Raw genomic sequence first — 23,410 nt, 5'->3', positions numbered from 1 at the left:
AATGTCATTTCTTGGCCTCCTCAGGCATCAGGAACACAAGCAGTGCACATGCACACGTGGGGACAAGCATACACAGAAAGTAAATTTTAAAAAGGTTAAAAAACAAAAAACAAAACTAATTTGGGGCCAAAGAGATGACTCAGGGCTGAGGTACACTCACTGTTTTTGCAGAGAAAATTTTAACTGTGTTTGTTCTGGGCACCCACGTGGCTGCTGACAGATGTTCTTAACTCCAGTTCCAGGGAATCTGAAGCCCACTTCTGGTTTCTCTAGACATTCACATGCCTAATATACATGCAGACAAAATACTCATATGCGTAAAATGAATTTAAAAAATTAAAAATTGTAGCATTAACAAATCAAATATTAAATAACGAAATATAGAAATATATTCACCAGGCATATTTTTGTGTGTGTTTATGTGTGACTTTTTTTGAAAGAGGATTTCACTGTGTAGCCTTTGTTGTCCTGGAACTTATTTTGTAGATCAGGCTGGACTCAAAATCACAGAGACCTGTCTGTCTCTCTGCCTCCTGTGTTGAGATTAAAGGAGTTACCACTTACCTATCCCTGGGCCCAGCTCTTAAATATTCCTATCATTTCCTGTTAGTGGACCTTGGAGACCAATCTTTTGGAGACTTTGAGGGAGGGGGGTTCTGGGGATAAAACCTGGGGCTTCATGTGTGACAGACACTGCCTGGCTGAGCTATTTCCCCAGACCACTCTGGGAGACAAAGGTCTAAACTATAATACCATTTCCAGCAGCGCATAGCCTGTTGGACACCCTCCAGGTCCATGGGGCTGGAACTCTCTCATTCCCTTTTCCTTTCCAGAAAATAACCCCCTCTCAGAATCTCTTGATTGCATTTTGTGTTTAAACACTTGCCTTTTATTGTGCTGTAAAAATCTCTGGTGCCTCTGCTTTCCTCTAAGTGTGTCTGTTGCTATACTTTCTGATACCTTTCTCCCCCTTTCCTCCCACCTTAAACCCTCCTTGGGGACAGGGGCTAAACCTGTCAGAATTGAACAGCTCCAGACTTCCCCACACCCACACAGGGAAGTGTATTTGGCATTAAAGGTAAGGCCCACAGACCAGAGATTGTGCGCTCTCTCTCTCTCTCTCTCTCTCTCTCTCTCTCTCTCTCTCTCTCTGTGGTGTGTGTGTGTTGTATGTGTGGTGTGTGTGTGTTTGAATGTGTGTGTTCCCAGTGCATGCAGCAGGCAGGTGCAAAACACAAATGCATGTAGATGGAGGCCTGAGGCCTGAGGCTGTTTTATCATTCAGGAATCTTCTATGACTCGTTTACCTTATCCGTGGAGGCAGGGTTTCTCATGAAACCCAGAGCTTACCAAGACAGCTACTTTCACAGGGCAGGCTCCTTTGGGGGATCCCATGTTTCCACCTTCCCAGGCAGATGGCAGGTGAGCCACCACACCCACAGAGCATTTATATGAGTTCAGAGGATCTGAACTCTGGTTCTTTTGCTTGTATTAAAAGCACTTTTACCAATGAACCATATCCCCTCCTCTCCACCCCTTATTTTTTTAAAAAAAGATTTATTTATTTATTTATTTATTTATTTATTTATTTATTTATTGTATATATGAGAACACTGTACCTTAAGCACACCAGAAGATGTCATCACTGGATCCCATTACAGATGGTTGTGAGCTACCATGTGGTTGCTGGGAATTGAACTCAGGACCTCTGGAAGAGCACTGACCGCTCTTAACCACTGAGCCATCTCTCCAGCTCCCACCCCACTCCCCCCTTTTTTAAGATAGTATTTCATGTAGCCCAGGCTGGCTCTGAACTCACTAATAGTTGAGAATGATCCAGAACTTGCAGTCTTTCTGTCTCCATCCCCCAGATGCTGGGACCCACTATTCCCATCTTATGTGGTGTTAAGGTGAAAGCCCTGTACGTTCTAGGCAAGCACTCCAGCACAGCCCTATATTCAGCCCTTATTTTTATTGAGGGTATTTGGCTGACCTCACCCTTGATTATGTAAGTCAGGCTAGCCCTGAACTCCTGATCCTCTGTCTCTGCCTTCCAATCACTGGGATCATGGGTGTGTACCACAGCACTCATCTCCATGGGTTTGAATCAAGCCTTGGAAAATGACTGCCTGGGGACTACTAACCCCTTTACATCCTCTGGAGCTAGTAAGTCCCACTTCGGTGTTACCAAAACCATCCCCTCACCTTACCATGCAAACCTGCTCCCATAATCCTCCTCGGCAACGATGGCATCCTGCCCACAGTTTGGGCTGAGCCATCTGTGAGCCCTTGGCTCATGGTACCTTCTACACTGGTGTCCATGTGATTCCCCAGAACATTAGGAGAGGTCCATTTCTAGCCTTTGCACAGACTCTTCCCTCAGTCAGGATTGCTGTTCCAAGAGATCTCTTGGAGCCTTTCCCATGCCTGGAAGGTCTCTGCTCTTGTGTGAGTCCTCGACGAGCCTCTCCCTGAACACCCTGCATAGAGACATACACCCTATTCTCCCCTTTGCCTGATTCTTTATTATTATTATTATTACTATTATTATATTATTATTACTATTTTCAGACAGAGTCTTACTATGTAGTCCTTAATGACCTAGAACTTCTATGTAGATCAGACTGATCTTGAGCTCCCAGAGATCTGCCTGCTTCTGCCTTCTGAATGCTGGGATTAAAGGCATGCTCCTTGGTCTACATAGTGAGTTCCAGGACAGCCAGAGCCATAGAGAGAGACCCTGTGAAAAAACAAAAATAAAAGCCCAGAAATAGTAAAGTTTTTGTTTTGTTTTGATTTTGTTTTTGTTTGGGAGGTAACAGACCATAATGATTAGAATTCAGAGCTCAGAATCATATTACCCAGCTTTACACCTTGAATTTAGCTCCACTTGGCCACGAGACTCTGAGTAAGTGTCCATGTGTCTTGAAAGTCATGTGTACAATGGATGTTTGTATTGTATGACATCAAACCTAAAAGATATTGTGCTTATTGTCTTTCTCCATGTGGAGAGAAGCCCTTAGGTGAGAAAGGAATTTAAAAACAAAAACTAGTTTAATCAACTTGCAGCTGAATTATCTGAAGAGGAACTAATGAATATCTTTTTTGTTTGTTTCCTTCTCTCTCTCTTTTTAAAGATTTATTCATTTTATGTATATGAGTACACTGTTGCTGTCTTCAGACACCAGAAGACCCCATTACAAATGGTTGTGAGCCACCATGCGGTTCCTGGGAATTGAACTCAGGACCTTTAGAAGAGCAGTTAGTGCTCTTAACCACTGAGCCATCTCTCTAGCCCCCTATCTTTTCAAAAATATTTAAATTATTTTATGTCTGAGTGTTTTGCCTGCCTGTATGTCATGCATGTGAGTGGCTGGTACTCATGGAGGCCAGAGAAAGCTCCAGATCTCTGGAACTGGAGTTACAGATGATTGTGAGCTGATATACGGGTGCTCTGGAGGGACAGCCAGTGCTCTTAACCAAATCTTCCCAACCCCTAATGAACATCTCTTAATTACTGTTTTTTATTTGTGTGTGTGTGTGTGTGTGTGTGTGTGTGTGTGTGTGTGTGTGTAGTGTACGTACGAGTGCACATTTGTGTGTGTGTCCTCTTGTGAGGTATGCACCACAGAAGACTGCTCGGACAGCTGCAAGCCAATAGAAAGTGTGGGGATCATCTCTTTGCATGCTGGGTAAAGGTTGCCTTTGTATTATTCAAATGCTGATTTCCATACCTGCAAAGGGTTGAGCACCAGTGACTTCGGTATTATTATTTTTATGAAGCATTTACTGTTTCAGTGTTTTGTAAACATTTTTCTCCATCACCTTCTGATTGGTCAATAGAGAGCTGACTCAGCCTTTGACTGGGCAGAGGAGAACTTTTGGTCCCAGACTAGGGTTTCAGGTAGAGAGTGGTAGGGGGACCTCCACGAGGAAGCAAGAGAAGAGGTGGCTATGAGGCAGAAGGTCCAGGAGGAGTAGTGATGAGCAGGCCACCAAGGGATTCACCGTGAGGTCATGATGAGAAAACCAGGGCAAGACCAGATGGCAAGTAACGGGGCATTTATCTGAGTATCAATATCCTAGTTGGGCGAGCATAGCTCAGAACATGCCAGCTTAGGTCTGCAGCTTGTTAATACAAATGCCAGGTCTCTGTGTCTAATATCCAAGAGCTAAAATGGGCTGGAGCAGAGTGCAGAAACGCCCTGGAGTTATTTGGGGGCAAAAAGGGTATAGGATCCCCCAAAGAACTGCATTTACAAGAAGGTCTTTATGAGATAGCTGGTGACTACACTGGGTATTTGAGACCCCAGGGTGGCACCGAGTCTTCCTCGGGTGAGCTTTTAAGAAGAAAAACCAAGTCCTGGATCGACATACTTCAGTTAACAGGGACAGTTAGCCAGCAGTGGAACTTTAGAAGCTATCAAGCGAGGCTGGTACATTAGAGACTTTCCCTAAGCTGTGGACTTGGGTGGATTAGATCTTTCCTTTTGTTCTGGCAGCAGGTGCTGTCTCTCTGCTGAGTGGTGCTTCCTTCATGGATTCAGTGGTGCTAAGATCTGGAGCCCCCTCCACTCTCGCCTTTGCGTAGGACTGAAGAGGTCTACCTCAGGTGTCTTCCTCACTTGGCTTTCCACTTCATTTTTTATGAGAAGAGTCTCTCACTGAACCCAGAGCTCACCAATATAGCTATGCTGGCTAGCCCAAAAGCTCTGGGGGTCTGCCTCTCTGTCCGTTAAGGTTACAGACACATGTTGCCACACAAGACTTTCAGGTAGGTGTTGGGGATCCAAGCTCAGATCCTTAGTCTTTCCCTACTGAGCCGTCTCTCTAGCCCCAGGTAAGGATTTTTATCTACTTCGTTCACTGCAGTGCATAAAACAGCCTGGCACCAAATACTCAAATATTTATTGAATGAGCGAGACCAACAAAACAATAACTGTTAGCATCTGGCAGGGTGCTAAATGCATAGGAGAAGCAAAATCAATGTCTCCCTGACCGACCTCACACAACAGCGCTCCAGTGCACTCACATGAGGGAGTGTTTCTGCAAAGTGCCACACAAATCATGCGCATCACAAGAAGATAAATAAGCACAATTCCGTATTATTCACTGCACACCAGACTTGCAGCCATGTGCTTTCCTGTGTGAGTTTAATGCTTCTAATCTATACAATTCTATGAGGTAGTTCATAAGATTCCTCCCTCCCCCTCCCCTCTCCTCTCCCCCTCCCCTCTCCTCTCCCCCTCCTTCTCCCTTCCCCTCCCCCTCTACCTCTCCTAATCAGGGTTTCTCTATATAGCCCTGGTTGTCCTGGTTTTATTTCTTAAGAGTAAGAGGCTCTGTACCCCTATCCAAGGCCAAACAGCAAGGAAGAAGTGAAACCCATGCTGTATCCAGCTCTGGACTCCCAGACTTACTGCCAACCTGCTATTAAAAAGCATTTTCTAGGGGGTTGGGAATTTAGCTCAGTGGTAGAGCGCTTGCCTAGCGCCCTGGGTTCGGTCCCCAGCTCTGAAAAAAAGAAAAAAAAAGAGCATTTTCTAGAACGAGCTTGGAGAACATGTTTCGTACATGAGAAAGAATGCCTAAATATTGGTGACTTTTCTGTTTTGCTGAAGATTGAACCCAGGGCCCTGCAGACAACAGACCAGGGTTTTAGCAACCAAATGAGCTCCCTTCCAAGTCACTGTTCTTTTTCTCAAGAATCTCTGAAAATAAACATATTTGACCCTGGTTCAAGGCTAGCTCTGGGTCTCCTGAGAAATATTTAGATGGAGACTTTCTTCCCATTTTTGGTAGTAAAATTCCTAGAGCTTTACTCCCCCAGAACCCACTTATGGGGAGATCTCAAAGACCACAGGATGTTGCCCAGCCTTCCAGGAAGTGGCCTTAAAACTGGGTGAAGCCATTTCTGGGCATGCTCCACTCAGGGCTTGTCACAAACTATTTCACAATCTTTCTTCTTTGAGTCTATTCCTGAATTTCCTGGGAGCCTCCGTGTGACATCACTGTCAGCACTTTTTCTGAGTCCTCAAAGGTGCTGAGACAATCCATCTGCATCCATTGAGAAATCTCCAAGGCTTTGCTTCCCTCCTTCTGAACCATGGGTGAGCAGGGCTGACTTCAGGGCTTGGTGAATGCCTGCCAAGATCTGAGCGATTACCTTTCAGAGACCAGAAGCCAAGCATGCATATGGCAAAGAATCAATAAAGCACTCACGATACCTCAGATCTCACTGGAGGTATAGAGACTTGGAATTCTAGAGCCCACCCCTCTCAGAAACCGTAAGGAAAATAATAACAGCTTCTCTCAGAAACATTCTTCAGTTCCCTTTCCCTGAAAGGCAGGATTACCCTTGAGGATTATCTCCCAGATTCCCTTTAAAGATGACTTCCGTCAGGGCTCAGCCAACAGGAGACACTATTCAGGCCTGGATGGTGGGGCAAAGGAAAAGTTTGGGGCTTCATTCTCTCAAATCTCTGAGTTTCTGTTTTGTTCCCTGTTTGACCTCTCAAGCTGTCTGTTACTCTGTTTAAATTCCCTTTCACTTAAATACTCGAATGGACTCTGACTGAAAGAAAGGCTAGGATTGGCGCTGGAGAGATGAATGGCTCAGCTATTAAGAGCAGAAATGAGCTTGCAGAGAACCCGAGTTAGGTTCTTGTCTCCAATGCTGGGCAGATTAGAACCACCTGTGATCTTAGCTTTAGGGGAAATCATCGCCCTCCTTTGGCTTTTATATGTAACTGCACTCAGGAGCACATACCACCCATATAGATACATACTTTGGTCAGCTGTTGGTGCCCATCTGGGGTGATTCCCTCAGGAGATATTATCCCAAGGATGCTAGAGACTAAACTCAGGGCTAATCAAACCACCTGCCATCTCCCATCTTGATGTAACTTCCTTGGAACATCTATCAAAAATGGGTTTCCCCAGGGTCTCTTTTGTTTAAAACAATTTAAAATTCTTTCAGTCTCATCTCTATTGTTATAACAGAATCTCACAGACTAGGAACTTTATAAAGAAACATTTGAGACTAATTCCTCAGCTCAAGCCCTTTCCAAAGCTCAGTTGGAAGAGGGAGCGGCATGTATAAAACTCTGGGTTTGATCGTTAGCCATTTATAAACCAGCCATGAAGGTACAATCCTGTATCCCCACACTTAGAAAGCGGAGGGCAGAGGATTTTAACCAGCCTGGACTACATGACGTCATCTTGCCTCAAAAGGGGAGCAGGGCTTGAGGAGAAGGAAAGTTTGGTTAGCTCACAGTTTTGGGAAGTCCAAGGCACAGTGTCAACTCCTGGCAGGTTATCACATCTGAAAACATGTCAGAACATGGTAGGACACACACACACACGGAAGGGAATACAGGAAGTGGATCTGTCGGGTTTGTTTATTTGTTTGCTTGTTCAAGACAAACAAATTGTTTGTTGGAAACAATTATTTCCTGGTTGTTCTGGAACTTGCTCATGTAGACCAGGCTGGTCTTGAAGTCACAGAGATCCACTTACTTCCACTTCCTTAGAGCAGGGATTAAAGATGTGCAGCCACCACTGCCCAGCATTTGTTTGTTTGTTTGAGACAGGACTTACTATGTAGCACTCCTAATCCCCAATGTCCTTACTGCAGTCTGAGTGGGGTGATTATGGATGTACACAACTGCACTTAGCTTGGATTTTCATTTTATTTAATTTTGATGTGTATGTGTGTGTGTGTTTGTATGTGTGGGCTCTTGCACATGTGCACATGTGGAGTGGAAACTTCTGGTTTCTTTGAAAAGTCAATAATGTCAAATGCTGTTTTGCTGGGCACGCGGGTGAAAGGATGCTTTGCTATAGCAAACAGGTAAAAGGACTCATGACGAAGGAGGATCACTGGAACCCACAGACAGGAGCTTTGGTTTGTTTTGCTCCACCTCGCTATCTACACCATCACCTTACATTGTGATTGCTGACCTCTACTAGTGGTGATGCCAGAGAGAAACTTGCTAAAGTACTTCTTGTGAGGTTCCTTCCGCCATTTCCACAGCCTTGGGCTGGTTGGTGAGCCTTGTGACTTCTTCAAGATTGAACTGTAGCTTCTGGTTCTTCTGCCTGCGGAGAAGACTGGCCTGAGGCTGCTGACTTGTATTTGGTATTTGCTTTGGGACTGAACTGCTGATATCCTGACAATGAAGACTGGACTCACCAATAGTTTAGAGCTATCTCCAAACTGGTTTACTTCCCCCGTGTCCTAATAACTTTTCATTTCCACTACCTCTGGTGGGTGGTAGAATTGAATATTTATTAAAATAGGCTGCAAAAATTTATGCCTACACACATGGTTTTGGAATGCAGTGTTCTTGGAAACTGAAGACAATGTCGAATATCTTGGGGATGAAATTACCAGTGGTTGGGAGCCACAGGATTTGGGTGGTAGGGAGCAAGTTCTGTCCTCTTCAAGTAAAGTACAAGTTCTTAACTACTGAGCTATCTCATGCTCATATGAGCAGTCCACTCTCCAATAACTAACTCACTCCTGACTTAGGGTGATAATTCCTGAAGGCTCCACCCTCCTGACCCAGCCATTTTTCTTTAGCCCCCACCTCCTAACAAGGCTCAAATGAGAATCAAGGTTTAAACACATGAATTTGGGAGACATATTCAAACCAAAGTCCAAACATTATGAAAAAACTTCCGTACACAACAGAATGAAAGGACATGTTCTGTTCTTCTTCTACAGGTGCAAGTTATGCCCTTGTTGAGGGAAGAGTTAACTGGCCAGTTCTTTCTCATACAGGGAAATTAATAAGCCCACTTGCCTGCAGGCAGAGCCTCCGTTCTCCAATAGCAGCTTTGTTAGCAATGTAGGTGCAATTTGGTTCCCAGCTACCGACTCCTTTGTCTTCTTGTTGGTTTAGAACTCAGCTTTCTCTCTCTCTCTCTCTCTCTCTTTCTTTCTTTCTAAAGATCTATTTATTTTTACTTATATGAGTACAGTGTAGCTGTTTTCAGACACACCAGAAGAGGGCTACATTACAGATGGTTGTGAGCCACCGTGTGGTTGCTGGGATTTGAACTCAGGACCTCTGGAAGAGCAGTCAGTGCTCATAACCTCTGAGCCATCCCTCCAGCCCCAGAACTTAGCTTTCTAATCCCAGTGTTGAGTACTCACTGCCCCATCAAGTGTCCCAATATCCTCCTTAAAGACTTACCTTAGGCAGGTGTTACAGAAGTGCCACACTCTGAGACAGCATGGGGGGAGGCGGTGTAAGACATTATTGTGGGAGAGTGTTCGACTTTATGAAAAGACGTACACAGTGTGCTGTTGAATACAAAGAGAAATGTGCCAGCAGTTGGAGGCATGAGTAACTAGACAGATGTGATAAAGCAAAACTACAGAAATGTCACTCAGAGAATCCAACTCTTTCATTTTTTGTGTATTTTAATAAACATACTCTGGGGGGAGGGGGATGTTTGCCCGGAGACCAGGAAAGGGAATAACACTCGAAATGTATATAAGAAATACTCAAGTTAATAAAAAAAAAAAGATGATATTTCTAGTTCCAAAAAAAAAAGATGTAGAGTATATTAAAATAAGAGAAAAACCAAAAAAAAAAAATACACATACTCTGTGTGTGTGTGTTTGTGTGTGTGTGTGTGTGTGTGTGTGTGTGTGTGCGCGCGTGCATGCATGTGCACATGGACACTCAAGTACACATGTTCATGTCCTGAGTATGTGGATGCCTCCCTAGTGCTCCAAGGATGTACCATCACACCTACTTTTTGAAACATGGGTTCTAAGGATCAAGCATACATCCTCATACATGTAAGGCTCGCACTTACTGATATATTCTCTTTAGCCCTTGAAAACAATTTTGTATGTATTTATATAAGTATCTGAGTGTTCGTGTGTGTATCATGTGTGTATGTTTGCAGGTGTGTTGGGAGATGGTTTTGTGCACTGCGTATTCAGATGCTGATTTCTATGCCCAGACATCTGGTTACAGTCTGGATCTTAGCATGGTCAAGAATCTCCGGTTCCGGGGTTGGGGATTTAGCTCAGTGGTAGAGTGCTTGCCTAGCAAGTGCAAGGCCCTGGGTTCAGTCCCCAGCTCTGAAAAAAAAAAAAAAAAAAGAATCTCCGGTTCAGTAAAAATTGTTGGGGTTGGGGATTTAGCTCAGTGGTTAGAGCGCTTGCCTAGAAAGCGCAAGGCCCTGGGTTCGGTCCCCAGCTCCGAAAAAAAGAACCAAAAAAAAAAAATTGTTTTCCATCACCTCCTATTGGTTAATAAAGAGCTGATTCGGGGTTGGGGGTTTAGCTCAGTGGTAGAGCGCCTGCCTAGCAAGCGCAAAGCCCTGGGTTCGGTCCCCAGCTCCGGGAAAAAAAAAAAAAAAGAGCTGATTCAGCCAATAGCTGAGAAGAAGAGAATAGGGCAGGACTTCTGATCCCAGTCAGTGGTACCAAAGGAGATGAGAGAGAGAAGGGGGGTGGGGTGTTATGAAGAGAAGGTGTGGAAAGGATTTGCCATGAGATCGAAATGAGAAAGTAGCCATGAGGACACACATGGACCAGAATGAACTAGGGCAAGACCACAAGGCAAGTGACAAGACTTTTAGCTGCGTAACCTCAGCCCTCTTGGGTTGCAATAAACCACAATCTGCCCAAGAGTTAGTGCTTGCAGCCTGTTGATAAAAATGCCAGGTCTTGGTGTCATTTCTTCGAGAGCTAAAGTAGGCTGGAGCAGTTATTCAGGTACAAAGAGGGCAGAGAAATCCCCCAAGAATTATTTACACAGGTGAGTGCATGGTCAGTGCAGAATGACAGGTGTCCTTCGCTGCTGCTCTTTTCTCTGGTCACTTGACCATGGTCTCTCACTGAACCTGGAGCTAGGCTGACTGCTGGTGACCAGCAAGCCCCAGTCAGCCTCCTGTCTCCATCCACAACCGTGCCTGGGTTACAGGTCTGTGTATAGCCAAATCCAGCTTTTAATATATGTGTGTGGGATGATGTCATAGGTGAGGCAGGTACAAGATAGAAGGAGGCCTGTCATTGGACGAGAAGGAAGGATGGGCGGGAGAAAAGTTTGAAGGAAGAGGAGGAGACTGGAATGGAAAGGAGGAAGAGACGGGAGGGAGAGGGAGAGAAGCCATGGCAGGACAATGTGGCAGGTGACGTTAAGATTCCTTTACAGGTTGTTACGAATGTTCTTAAGGGATGGATGTGTATTGGGCTTTGAATGTTTAGGTGGGCAATTATATCTTATCAATTGGGCCAAAGGTTATTGTGTTGTGTGTTCTTTCATGTGGCAATTTAAGTGTAAGAAAGTGTGCGGTGGCTGGTCTGGGCCACCAGAGTTGGGATGTGTGTTTCTGGCATGGAAATCTGCCTTGGGAACTAGACAGGTAGAGAGATTGCTGCCAGGCTCAGAGAGAGGCCTTTGGCAGTGTGATATGGGATGGAGCAAAGCGGGTGAGAGGCTTTGCTGACTAAGACTTAAGGTATCTAGCAGCTATCATGGGGCACAGCAGTGCCGGACCTAGTGGGGATAAAAGACAGCATTTTTATTTTTTATATTTTTACAACAACATATGTGCTGGGATCTGAACTCAGGTTCTCAATCTCGGGCAGAAACTGCTTTTACCCACCAGACAACCCCCTCAGTTTTTCAAAAGAAATTTTTTGTAATAAAACATTTGGGGGTTGGGGATTTAGCTCAGTGGTTAGAGCGCTTGCCTAGGAAGCGCAAGGCCCTGGGTTCGGTCCCCAGCTCCGAAAAAAAGAACAAAAAAAAAAAAAAAAAAAACATTTGGACGTAATTGATTTGCTGGATGTGGTACTCTGTACTCTAAGCATTTGGGAGGTAGAAATGGGAGGGCCGTTACTTTGAGGTCAGCTTGGGCTGCACAGCTAGACTCTGCCTTGAAAAATGTAGCTAAACAAATGGTTTAACTAAAATGATATCTAAACCAGGTGTGGGGGGAGTGCTATGGAGGCAGAGGCAGAAATAGTTCACCTTCAAGGCCAGCCGAGTAACAGAATAAGGCTATCTCAAGCAAACCAAAACAACCCCTAAACTCTAATAATCTAGCTGGGTTTCAGGACTAGTGAGGTGATCTGGCAGCTAATATTACTTCTTGCAAGACTCTGGGATCAGTTTTTGATGATCCCATAGTGGCCTTACCTCAGGAGCGCCATCCACAGAGCACAGATTGACAAAGTGACCCCTGCAATAGCATGAGGGTATAAGGTTTTTAATCCACATACGTGGGGTTGCTCATCCACGCAGGGAGAGGCAACCCCGAACCCAAAAAGCACACAACTTTTATTCGTTACAGAAGGCAGACTTCAGCAACAGGGTTAGCTGGCCTATTCTCATTGGTGGAACACAGGACAAAGGATCTGGTCAGGTATTGGCTGGCCCGCTCAAGGGGCTGTTCTTGGCTCAGTTGGTCACTTTCCTCATCCAGCCCTACGCCTGGCCTTGGAGAATCACTGGGAAAGGGCTAAGTTGGCAGGTCCCTTAGATGGGGGGTGAACTGGGTGGTCAGGCAGGGTCAGGATGACATCTTGTGGTTCTTGGAATTTACCACAGGGAGGGGTAGGGGGTCTTTCTGAGAACAGTTGTTTTTTCTTTGTTTTGTCTTAATTAGCTTAGTCAGAATCTTGATCACCAAAACTTTATCATATCACTGGGCATCCTGACATCAGATATATCTCTCAGAAAGGTCACAAGTTTGTCATAGGCATCCTAACCACCAGATGTATTTCTCAAAACCTTGTTTTCACAACTTTGTTTCTCATATCTGTGAAACTATGAAACTTTATTTCTTCGTTTTCAGCACCCACATGGAGGCCCCCAACTAGATTCCTCTGCAGCTCCAGTTCTGGGGGATCTGACTCTTTCTTCTGGCCTCTGCAGGCACACGTGTGGCACACAGATATGCAGTCCAAGTAAAACACTCATACACATACAAAAATATTAAATAAGTCTTAAAATTTTTTCTTAATCAAAGCCTGGTAGCGTGCCCCTATAAATTTAGATCCTTGGGAGGCTGAAACAGGAGGGCCGAAAGTCTAAGGCCTCCCAAGACAGAGCTTGAGTCCAGCCTGTGAAACTTGGTGAAATCTTGTGTTAAAAGAACAGCAACAACAGCAATAATAAGCCAGTACTCTAGAGGCTAAGACAGGAAGATCAGGAGTTCAAGTCCAGCCTCATCTACATAGCTAGTTTTTTTTTTAAATTTAAGCTTTATTTGTTTATTATATAGTGTTCTGCCTGTATGTATGCCTGCACGCCAGAAGAGGACATCAGACCCCATTATAGATGGTTATGAGCCACCATGTGGTTGCTGGGAATTGAACTCACGACCTCTGGAAGAGCAGTCAGTGCTCTTAACTGCTGAGCCATCTTTTCAGCCCCTATACACAGTTAGCTTTAAGCCATCTTGGGCTATATGAGACCCTGTCTCAAAATCTCTAAACATGCAGGGCATGGCTGGAGACACATGCTGTTAAATCTGAAAACTTTGAGGAGAAAGATCAAATCCATGATTGTCTAATTAAAACAAGCTTTATTTAACAGTAGCTAGGACGATGGACACGGGCTAGGTCATACCTGGGACTCCAGAATGGCACTGAAGTAGACTTGCCAGGTGTTTATAAAGGCAAGCCCCATAAGGCTAAGTACTTCTACCTACACCTAACCAGGAGCAAGCATGCATCCTGAAGTACTTCCCGTTGCAAACTCCTGCCTACCTGTGATCAAGCACATCCTGTGTAGTTGGGGCCACCAGCCTTGTTTACTGAAGTGAAAACACGAGGTTTGTTACCTTACATGAACAGCAACCCCCAGCATTCCAGGAAGTTATCCGGCAAGTGGGGTTTACAGGTTAGAGGTATGCTTGCTTTACAGATCTCTTAAGCGCAGAAATTTAAACTTTAAACAACGCCATCCCCCACAGTGCCTACAGTTCTAGCCTTGGAAGGTAGAGGCAGGAGGTTCAAGAGTTGCAAATGTGGAGCTGGGGAGATGGCTCAGGGAGTAAGAGCACTGACTGCTCTTCCAGAGAATCTGGGTTCAGTTCCCAACACCCACATGACGGCTCACAACCTTCTGTGACTTCAGTTCCAGGGGATTTTGATAGCTTCTTCTGGCCTCCAAAAGCACCAGGCTTGTACTTGGCATATGTACATCTGAGTAGGCAAAGAACAAAAGAATTTTTTTTTTTTTGGTTCTTTTTTTCGGAGCTGGGGACCGAACCCAGGGCCTTGCGCTTCCTAGGCAAGCGCTCTACCACTGAGCTAAATCCCCAACCCTGAACAAAAGAATTTTTATGCATAAAAAATAAAAAGGAAATAAATCTGTGTATAGATATCTATCTGATAGAGATAGACAGATAGACAGACAGACAGATAGATAGATAGGTTAACTATGAAAAGACCTGACTGCTCTTCCAGAGGACTTGGGTTTAGTTCTCAGCCACCACATGGTACTAACAACTCTCTGTGATTCCAGTTCTAGGGGATCCAATACCATCTTCTGGCCTCTGTATGTACCAGGCACACACATGGCTAGCATTCATACATACATACATACATACATACATACATACATACATACATACAACATTCATACACACAAAATAAAATAAAAGTGAAACAAGAAGATGAAGAAGAAGAGGAGAGAGAGAGAGAGAGAGAGAGAGAGTTTCAGGACAGAGAGGACTACACAATGAAACCCAAAAACAACGGGCTGGAGAGATGGCTCAGTGGTTAAGAGCACTGGCTGCTCTTCCAGAGGTCCTGAGTTCAAATCCCAGCAACCACATGGTGGCTCACACCATCTGTAATGAGATCTAATGCCCTCTTCTAATATGTCTGGACAGTGACAGTGTACTTGTACATAATAAATAAATAAATCTTAAAAAGGAAAGAAGAAGAGGTAGTATCAGCTGCAGCTAGACTTGGTGGGACACAAGGTGACACTTGGGAGGCAAAGGTGGGTGGATCTCTGGGCTACACAAAGAAATCCTGTCTGGAAAAGCAAAGCAAAATAAAACGAAACACAAAAAATTTGTAGGCTGGAGCCTGCTGTCTTCCTTGCTGTTTGGACTGGTGTTTCTCTGTGTGTTTCTTTTACTAACTTGTGCCTCTGCGTTCACTGTGAGCTCCGAGAAGGGGGTCCATGCTTAGCCCCCCATCCCCAGATGGATCCTGGCATGACAAGGTGGGTAGCAGTTACAGAGTGAATAAATGAATGGACACAAAGCCCCCTGTTTCTTTGAACTCAGGACCTCTGGGAGAGCAGTCAGTGCTCTCAACCACTGAGCCATCTCTCCAGCCCGTTTTTCTTTCAGGATGCAGTTTTGCTACGTGTTCCAAGTGGTTTCAAGCTCTCTGTGTATCCCTCACTGTACTTGAAGTCTCCGTCCTCCTGCCTCAGCTCTCCAAGTGTTGGGATCCCAGGTGGCCAGTATCACAGCGTCATATTCTACTGGAAACCACCTCTTTCTTTCTCCCTTTCTTTCTTTCTTTCTCTCTCTCTTTCTTTCTTTCTTTCTTTCTTTCCTTTCTTTCTTTCCTTCCTTCCTTCCTTCCTTCCTTTCTTCTCTCTCCCTCCCTCCCTCTCTTTCTCTTTCTTTCTTTCTCCCTTTCTTTCTTTCTTTCCTTCCTTCCTTTCTTCTCTCTCCCTCCCTCCCTCTCTCTCTCTCTTTCTTTCTTTCTTTCTTTCCTTCTTTCCTTCCTTTCTTCTCTCTCCCTCCCTCCCTCTCTTTCTCTCTCTTTCTTTCTCTCTTTCTTTCTCTCTCTCTTTCTTTCTTTCTTTCTTTCTTTCTTTCTTTCTTTCTTTCTTTCTTTTCAGATGGGGTTTCTGTGTGTAGCCTGGCTGTCCTGAAATTTGGTCTGTAGAACTGGCTGGCCTCCAACTCACAAACATCCCACAAACATCCACCTGCCTCTGCCTCTGGAGCGCTTGGACTAAAGGCATCCACCACCACCAGGCTGAAAACCACATTTCTAAGAGGTATAAATATGAGTAATTATGCCTTCCTCTTTCATTTTCTTTTTAGTATATCTGTATATTTTCCTATTTTTTGTTTGTTTTATATAAAAAAAGAAAAAAGAAAAAATCTCCATCTGGGCATGGTACATGCCTTTAATTCCAGCACTAGGGAGGCAGAAGCAGGTGAGTTTCTGAGTTCTAGGCCAGCCTGGTCTACAGAGTGAATTCCAGGACAACCAGGACCACACAGAAAAACCCTGTCTCAAAGATAAGTAAGTAAAGAAATAACTGTGGGCAGGTAAGATGGCTCAGCCGGTGAAGGCACTTGCCACCCAGTCTGATGACTTGAGTTTCTTCTCCAGGACTCACAAGGTGGAGGGAGAGAACCAGCTCCCCCAAGTTGTTCTTTGACCCAGTGTATCTACACACATTCACAACTAATCAATGTAAAAAATTAAAATATTTTAAAAGCTTGTCATTTGTGAGTTTAAAAAATAGTTTTTTGTTTGTTTGTTTATTTGTTTTTAAATCAGAGATAAGGTTTTAAGATTTGCCAGTAAAGAATCTATTGGTCAAAGCCAGAAACGACAACCTTCAGGGCAGGGAAGGGGGACAAACAGAACAACTTTGCAGGATGCTAAGTCTCTGGACTCCCATTGCCCCCTGTGCCCCACTAATCTGCATTTTGTAGGGCTTGTAGGAGGCTGGCTTTCACACCTTCCTACACAATAGTTAGGACACCAAAGCCACCCCCTTGATAAAAGGGGCGACAGCAAGACAAAACCATCTCCAATATAGTCTTTAAAAATTTAAAGGCCCGATAAAGCCCTCCATTTCACATCTGCTAGGGAAGGAAATGGCTTCTGGCAATCAACCGAGCGGCTGCCCACCTGTACAAACACCTACCCCAGCTCTCTGCAGCTGGCCTGAGGGCCCAGCTCCTTAGAGCTGTCGGAAGCCAGGTCTAGTCACGTGGGTGAAACTAATGAGTTGATTCTCTGGAAACGTTTTGGGGATCAAAGCCTGAAATCTAAGGCCTTGACAAGAATGTAGGCGCCTGAGGGCATAGGTGGTCCTAGATGCAAGAGTCTGGGAGAGCTCACTGCCAGGTGCTACAGGCTCACCTGGCTCCAGCATCCTCCCTGGAGACAGAAATGTGAGGGGCGGTGCAGGGCAGGTCTGCAGGCTGATGCTGCAAAAAAGAAAGCATTCAGAACACACACACACACACACACACACACACACACACACACACACACACACACACACACGCACGATGTTGATGTCTTCCTCAGTCACTTTCCACTCTATTTTTTTTTTTCTTTTCTTTTTTTTGGAGCTGGGGACTGAACCCAGGGCCTTGCGCTTGCTAGTCAAGCGCTGTACCATTGAGCTAAATCCCCAACCCCACCACTCTATTTTTTAAGACAGTCTCTCACTGTACCTGGAACTCAGAGATTCAGCTAGCCAGCAAGCCCTTTCCTTTCCCAGTTCTGGAGTTATGAGCGCTCTGAAAACCACTTTTAGGTAAGTGCTGAGTGAAATGTTTTGTAACACGATGCTGCGGGAGCGGGCGCCTCAGCCCCTACCCCCACCCCAGGTACCAGCCACACAACTGGTCTAGAATAAAATGAAGTTTTACTTGGGGCAAGAGAAGGGGCTGTGAAGGGAGAGAAAGAGAGGGGAGAGAAGAGGGGAAGGGGGAGGGGAGGGGAAGGGAGGAAAAGCCAAGCCAGCTGGGAACAATGGAGAAGGGAAGAGGCCAGAGTAGGGTAGTGAGAGAGGCCAGAGTACCTGGCTGTTGCTAGGTAACTGTTGGACGGAGCCTAGAAGAAATGGTAACACTGGAGGTTCTCTTGTGTGTGCATCTAATCTCTGAGCCATTTCCCCAGATGCTGCCTATTTATTTTTTGTATAATTTTGAAAGCATCAAGACTTGGAGGCTTATGACTATGTTCACAGCATCAGGGAGGTAGAAACAGGAGATCTGTAAACTTGAAGAATATTATAGACCACTTTGGGCTACATAGACTCTGTCAGCACAAAGCAAAAAGCAACAAAAATGTGTGAATTAATAGATCACACTAGTGTTCTTTTTGCATAATTAAAAGGAATAGTAATTAAAGCAAAACTCTGTTGTCACTCAGAAACCAAGCCCCTCCCCCACATTTCCCCCTAAAACATAGTGAGTTTTAGGACGTTTAGGGCTAGGTAGAGAGACCCTGCCTCAAAAAACCAAAAATAAGTGAGTTATAGAACTATGTGTATAATGAAAGTTCCTTAACTGGGAATAGTGGTGGTGCCTAGAATCCCAGCACTCGGGAGGTGGAGGCAGGATGATCAGAAGTTCAAGGTTATTCCTGGCTGGGAAGTGAATTAGCAGCTGTTAAAAACAAACAAACAAAAAAAAAAAAAAACAGAGCAAAAGTGCTTTCTTTTCCTTTTTAAAAGATTTATTTACTTCACGTATATGAGTACACTGTCACTGTCTTCAGTCACACCAGAAGAGGGCATCAGATCCCATTACAGATGGTTGTGAGCCACCATGTGGTTGCTGGGAACTGAACTCAGGACCTCTCAGAAGAGCAGTCAGTGCTCTTAACCACTGAACCATCCCTCCAGCCCACAAAAGTGCTTTCAAGGAGCAGGAAGGACCCTGTGATGGTTCATGCTGATAGTCAACCTGACAGGATCAGGTCAAGTAGGAAGCAGGCCTCTGGGCACAGCTGTGAGAGAACATTGAGTTTAAGTTAACTGAGGCAGGAAGACCCACCCCCTCTTCTGTGAGAGATGTTCTGGGCTGAGGCCTTAGAATAAGAGGGAGGAGACAAATCTGATTACCAGCGCTCATCTCTCCCTGCTTCCTGAATGTGGATGGCTGTGACCAGCTGCCTCTGGCCGCTGGTTTCCAGGCTAAAATGGTCCATGCCTTCAAGCTGTGAGACAAAAGAAATACTTTCTCCCTAAAGGTGCTTCTGTCAGAGTATTTTGTCCCAGCAACAGTTCAAGTAATAAGGCAGACATACTGGCTGTTCTGTAGAATATTGCCTGTGTACTCTGTTTGGGTCTTGACTGGCCTCAAACTTACTGTGGAACAGAGGCTGTCCTTGAACTTCTAAACCTCCTGTCTCAAGTGCTGGAATTACAAACACATTCTACCATGCTCGACCTAGAACTCATAGAGATCTGTTTGCCTCTGCCTCCAGTGTCATGGGATGAAAGGCGTGCACCACCGACGCCTGACTACCACTCACTTTTTAACCCACAATAATTATTCCCGAGACTTTTCCAAGATGATGTACATCACACATTTGGGTTGTCTATGGAAGATGGCGGCTTCCATCACACAGAGGGACTACATTTAGACAACCAAGAACCTTTCTCTCTGCCAGAGTCCGGTCTAGTTCTCTCCGATTATCAACAACTTGAATTATTCTGGTGTTTGTGGTGCCAGAGATCGGATCCCAGGGCTTTGTGGATGTCAGGCAAGGGATCTACTTTTTAGCTACATCCTCAGCTGAACTCTGAATCCGTGACCTGGAAGACCTCACTCATTCGGAGCCTCCTCAGAGAGAGTTCTTGGTCCTTTTCAGATGAACTTCTTCGAAGAATAGGAAGAGTATTAGTTACTATTTAGATGGTGCACGCCTGCAATCCCAGCCCTTGCAAAGCAGAGGCAGGTGGATAGCTCTGTGAATTTGAGGGCAGCCTGGTCTAAAAAGGGATTTCCATGACAGCCAGGGCTACACAGAGAAACCCTGCCTTGAAAAACCAAATAGATAAACAGGCAAGTATGTAAGGGGGAGTTTATTTCACCCCAGAGCTTGAGGTACGGCTGTGTGTCACCTCTGAGGTATGCTGTGTCACACTGCATCTGCAGATGGGAGGCAGAGATTGAGGAATGCTATAGCTTAGCTCCCATTCTCCATTATTATTTTGGCGAAATGAAAAAGTTCAGAATCTTTTGTTTTGTTTAATTTGGTTTTTGTTTGTTCTTGGTTTCTTTGAGACAGGGTTTATCTGTGGGGCAGACTGCCTTGGCTGTCCTGGAACTTACTCTATAGATCAGGCTGACCTCAAACTCACAGAGATCCACCTGCCTCTGTCCTCTGAGTGCTGGGATCAAAGGCGTGTGCCACCACCGCCCAGCAAAATTCAGTCTTAAAACAATAAGTTTGTTTCTCAACATTCTGTAAATTGACAAGGAGGTTCTTTTACTCAAACTGGCTTGTTTGGTGGCTGTAGTGGGATAGCAGAGACTCCTTCTGTGATGACTCACATGCATCTGGAGCCTCATCTGGAAGGTCTGGGGCTTGCTCTGAGGCAGGACTTCTTTATAGAGCAGTGGGATTGTTCTAAGGGAGTGCAAGCAGAAGTTGTAAGGCCTGAGCTGAGGCTTAGTTTCAGAACTAGACAGCAGTCATGTCCTTGGAATCCTATTGGCTAAAGTGAGTCAGTCACGTGACCAGCTTAGATTAGAAAAGTGGGGAAAAGTTTTCACCTGGAGATGTGGGACGAGGTAGGACTGAAAAGTCTTTGTTGACATTTGTAATCTGCTATAATGACATCTTCATATCGATTCCTGGAGAACTAGAGTATATAGAGCTCTGAGGTATGCACAAACAGGCAGAATGGCTGGAATCTGACTGTTTTACAGCCATGGGCTGGTTGTCACTGTGTGCATGGCTATGCCAAGGCACACACATGGAAGTCTTGTGAAACTCTCTTTCCACCAGGTGGGTTCTAGTGATCAATCACTTAGGTTATTGTCAAGTGTCCTAGTTAGTTTTAACCTTCAACTTGACACAGCCTAGAGCCACCTGAGGAGGGATTTCTCAGTGGAGTGGTTGTCTGGATCAGACTGGCCTATGGGCATGTCTGTGGGGCACCATTTTGATTATTAGTTGAGTAGGAGGCTGGGCAGTACCATTCCCGGGGCAGGTGGTTTTGGGCTAAACATGTATATGTAGGTAAGCCAGCAAACAGCATTCCTCCATGGCTTCTGCTTCAAGTTCCTGCCCCAACTTCCCTCAATGACAGCCTTTAGGCTGAAATAAACCCTTTCCTCGCCCCTCAGTTATGTTTGGTTAGAGTGTTCATCGCAGAGCGAAGCCAGAACATCTGCCTTGCTGTCAATCATCTTTAGCTGCAGCTCTAGCTCCACCTTCTTCCGTCTTTTCTTGGTCCTGGGGTTTGGAGTTAGAATGGCACACTTGCTTGGTGGCTTAGTTAGGGTTTTATTGCTGTGAAGAGATACCATGACTAAGGCAACTCTCATAAAAGAATACATTTAACTGGGGCTGGCTTACAGTTTCAAAGGTTCGGTCTGTCATCATCATGGTAGGTAGCACGGCAGCATGCAGACAGACATGGTGCTGGAGAAGAAGCTGAGAATTCTGCATCTTGATTTGAAGGCCACCAGGAGAAGACTGACTTCTAGGAAGCTAGGGAGAGGGTCTTAAAGCCCAACCCCTCAGTGGTACACTTCCTCCAACAAGGCCACACCCACTCCAACAAGACCATATCCCCAATAGTGCCACACCCTGGGCCAAGCATCTTCAAACCACCGCCCTTGGCAGGCACACTATCACCGAGCAATACCTTCAACCTTAAGACCTGATTTTTGTTGTTTGTTTTTTGTTGTTCGCTCTGCTTGTTTATTTTTATTTATTTATTTATTTTTTGGTGGTCGAACAAGTCAGTGGACTCTTTATTGCTTCTGGGGTGTGGGACTCAGGAGCTCTTGGTGGGGCGGGTCCGTTTCCTCTTCACCACCACAGGCTTCTGGTTTAGAAGGATGGCACTGGCCCTGCGGATGGCTGCCATACGCAGATCAGGGCGGTACTTGTTCTTTTGGATCATCTGCCTGATGCTGCTGAGGGTAGCCCGAGCATTCTTGTTGATGGCGGTGAAAGACCCCCGGAGAGGACCTTTCCCTCAGGAGGAGTCCCAATCGCCCAATGACCGAGCCGAGTCCACTCAGATGCAATCAGCAAGAGGGTTTATTGGAAAACACAGGTACCTGCGGGCACACAGTCTCTTCGGAGGACTTGCGCGTCCAGCAGCTCCAGCATGGGGCTTTTATAGGGATTGGGGAAGCAGAAGCGGGTGTACAGAAGCAGTTGCATAGTTACGGGGATTGGTGGATTCAAACGAGGCACATAAACATGTTCACATATGATTGGCTATTTCACATGATGAGGTAATAAGGTATAGCTACACACATTGGCAGGTTTGGGGCGTCCTGGATGTCAGGGGCTGGGGGCTTATCTCTTCCTGCCAGGTGGCCTGTGAATCAGATCCGGTACTCCTGGTCTGTTCTGCATTCCTTTCCTTTTATGGTCTGTTAGTTCTAGCGGCAGGGCGGGGCTGCCTGGACTTGCTTTTCACAGTGTTTAGTCCTGAAGTTGTGAATTTTGAAACATACTCTTTTAACTTCATAATTTTAAACCTTAAATCTGTATAATTTTCCTTTCAGTGGTCCTCACGTAGGAAGTGGCAGGTTTCCCTGACCGGATCTGCGTTTCATAACCACCACGATCCCTTTGCCATCAGCCGCAGGCTCCACTCCGACGGTCTTGCGGTGAATTAGCCCGTTGTAGGGAAGGAGTTTCGGGCCTTCAGATTATTGGGCTCCGTGCTGTACGTCTGCTTATTCCTCTTGATCAAGAAACTGGAGCAGTGGGGTTGGGGATTTAGCTCAGTGGTAGAGCGCTTGCCTAGGAAGCGCAAGGCCCTGGGTTCGGTCCCCAGCTCCAAAAAAAAAAAGAAAAAAAGAAAAAAAAAAAAAGAAAAAAGAAAAAGAAACTGGAGCAGTTCGGAACGACTATCCATTGCAGATGCGCAGACATGGCGGCAACTCCTCTCCCTGCAGCGGCCGGAGTCGGAAAGAGCTCTGCTTGTTTATTGAGGCAGGGTTTTACAATACAGCCCTGTTTGGCCTCAAAGCCATGAAATTCTGCCTGTCTCTGCCTCTTGAGAGCTAAGATTTTAGAAGGACACCACCACATCTGGCTTGGCAGCCTCTTTTAATATAAAATGGAAATTTGGTCAAGTCTAACTGATCTGTTTCTTCTTTGATTAGCTCTTGGTGTCCTGCCTAAGAAACCTGCAAAATCCCACACCGAGAATTCTCTGAATTTTATAGTTTTACCTCTCTTATTTAGGTGTCTGGCCCATTTAGAATTCTTTTTTTTTTTTAAATATGGTGTAAGAATCTAAATGCTAGTATTTACATGCCAATATCCAGTTGTCCTGACGACATCCTTTCTTTCCCCATTGGATGAACTGGCAACCTTGTTCGGAATCAGTTGTCCATCACCACACCAAATAATGGGCACATCCTCACCCCTCCCACCTGGGGAGCAGTTTTCTTGTTTTCACCGTTAACTGTGTTGATTGATAAGGTTTAAGATACTTGT

The 23,410-nt window shown here is 45.2% G+C and overlaps 1 pseudogene; it reads right to left on the bottom strand.

The window, feature by feature from the left end:
- Rpl28l1 (ribosomal protein L28 like 1) lies at positions 21,722 to 22,839 on the bottom strand (annotated as a pseudogene).

Source organism: Rattus norvegicus, chromosome 19 (genome assembly GCF_021556685.1).
Source record: "Rattus norvegicus strain SHRSP/BbbUtx chromosome 19, alternate assembly SHRSP_T2T, whole genome shotgun sequence".
NCBI classification, from domain to species: Eukaryota; Metazoa; Chordata; class Mammalia; order Rodentia; family Muridae; genus Rattus; species Rattus norvegicus.
The sequence above is the reverse complement of the archived record's forward strand: the minus strand, read 5'-3'. Positions and strand labels throughout refer to the sequence as shown.